This window comes from Lucilia cuprina, chromosome 2, assembly GCF_022045245.1.
Source record: "Lucilia cuprina isolate Lc7/37 chromosome 2, ASM2204524v1, whole genome shotgun sequence".
Lineage (NCBI taxonomy): Eukaryota > Metazoa > Arthropoda > Insecta > Diptera > Calliphoridae > Lucilia > Lucilia cuprina.
Genome location: NC_060950.1, coordinates 67,768,177 through 67,770,971, shown reverse-complemented (window position 1 = coordinate 67,770,971; position 2,795 = coordinate 67,768,177).

Here is a 2,795-nt window from a genome sequence, read left to right as displayed (position 1 = left end):
CTATAGACTAGACTATAGACTAGACTATCGACTAGACTATAGACTAGACTATCGACTAGACTATAGACTAGACTATAGACTAGACTATAGACTAGACTATAGACTATATATTTTTAAACTATATTATAGACTTTTCTATAGGCTTGGATATGGACTGCATCATCTCTGATTTTCTTCTTCAATGTCGTTTAAGGATCTCCACTGTAACTGTTGTCACTCTAAGAGGAGTGATATTATAATACTAATGTCTGTTACTTATTTAGTAATTTTCTTTCTTCAGTTTGCTTTCACAAAAACGTTCTCTTATCAATCTAAATACAATAGCATTAAATTTTGCAAAATTTTGTTAAAGAATGCTTTATGATTCTCACCTTAATTAATCTATTTTATTACTTTTGAGAATTTTACATTTATTTTACATTCGTACACACACATTAAGAAGTAAAATTAATGTTTAATGACGTGAAAAAAAATCTGTTATAGATTTTTAATTCTTCCAATTAAATAATCTGGTTATTACATCTTGTTAACGAAAAAAGAAAACATAAATTATGAGTATTTATAATTTGTTAAAATTTAAATGAAAAGTTATTGATTGAAGGGGATGTACAATTATTTTGTGATTAATATTATTGCAATGGAAAATTTTGAATATTAACCAAAAAATGCAATATTTGCACTTATAAATGCAATTTTCACAAAAATTTGATATAATGCACTTCGATAGAAGACATACAAATGAGTCCTTAGCCCACCAAGAGTAATTTTCAGTTTCATCGAAAATGAAATTTTCATAGAAAAAAGCAATTTTCATAGAAAAAAGCAATTTTCATAGAAAAATGCAATTTTCATAGAAAAATGCAATTTTCATAGAAAAATGCAATTTTCATAGAAAAATGCAATTTTCATAGAAAAATGCAATTTTCATAGAAAAATGCAATTTTCATAGAAAAATGCAATTTTCATAGAAAAATGCAATTTTCATAGAAAAATGCAATTTTCATAGAAAAATGCAATTTTCATAGAAAAATGCAATTTTCATAGAAAAATGCAATTTTCACAGGAAAATGCAATTTTCATAGAAAAATGCAATTTTCATAGAAAAATGCAATTTTCATAGAAAAATGCAATTTTCATAGAAAAATGCAATTTTCATAGAAAAATGCAATTTTCATAGAAAAATGCAATTTTCATAAAAAAATGCAATTTTCATAGAAAAATGCAATTTTCACAGAAAAATGCAATTTTCATAGAAAAATGCAATTTTCACAGAAAAATGCAATTTTCATAGAAAAATGCAATTTTCACAGAAAAATGCAATTTTCATAGAAAAATGCAATTTTCATAGAAAAATGCAATTTTCATAGAAAAATGCAATTTTCATAGAAAAATGCAATTTTCATAGAAAAATGCAATTTTCATAGAAAAATACAATTTTCATAGAAAAATGCAATTTTCATAGAAAAATGCAATTTTCATAGAAAAATGCAATTTTCATAGAAAAATGCAATTTTCATAGAAAAATGCAATTTTCATAGAAAAATGCAATTTTCATCGAAAAATATATTTTTTTCCAAAAATTAAAATTTTAACCTAAAGATACAGATACAGTCGAAAATGCAATTTTCATCCAAAAATGCAGTTTTTTTTTTAGTCTTTAAAGACACTTTTTGCCTCTTTTTTCTTAATTTTTTAAAATATTTTTGTATAAAAAATTTGTATCGTAAAATTGCCTTATTAACTGTAGCAAATAACCAGATCACTTATATGCTACAATAACCCTTAACACCTATAAAACTGTTATAATATTATGATTAACACTTTATACAACATCAACAGGCAGCCCCTAGTTAAACAATGTTTGCTAAAATCCTTGAATAAAAGTCGATATGAAAGCAGAAGAATACTTGCAGACAGAAAACAGTTTGTTGGTACAAAGTATGTAAAAAATAAAAAACATAACAGTACATGTTTCACTGCCGCTGTGTTTCTTTGCAGACTCTGTTAAGTTAATGGAAGTCATTGTGAATAGAAACTCTTATACTTTAAACGGACCAAAATTATAAACATACTAATGAAACGGGAACATTTTGAAATTTGTTTTTATTAGAATTTATACTCAGTATCTCTTAAACTGTTTAGGTCAGATAGGAAATGACATTGTTTCAAATGTCTGTAACTTTTCGTTTAATGTTAATGTTAGTTTAAAGACATAAACAGTATTCTGTTATTAATAAGTAAAAGCTATAAGGGCCCGTTCCCCTAAATGCGAACGAACAAGTATTTTCTACTTTTATATTAAAAACAACAAATAAATTCGTAAAATTGTTATTGTTTTCTATATAAAATGAGAAAGAAATGTTCGTTCACATTTAGAGGAACAGGCAGTAACTTATGCCTATATTAAGATTTGAAATATTGACTAAACTTTAGCCCGGACCCCAAACTAAAATATAGTCGCAGACGTATTACTAGATTATAGCCAGAACTAAGGACCAGGTTATAGTCTCAACAATAGACTAGTCTATAGACTAGTCAATAGACAAAACTATAGACTAGTCTATAGACTAGTCAATAGACAAAACTATAGACTAATCTATAGACTAGTCAATAGACTATAGACTAGTCTATAGACTAGTCAATAGGCAATACCATACACTAGTCTATAGACTAGTCAATAGACAAGACTATACACTAGTCAATAGGCAAGACTATAGACTAGTCTATAGACTAGTCAATAGGCAAGACTATAGACTAGTCTATAGACTAGTCAATAGACAAGACTATAGACTAGT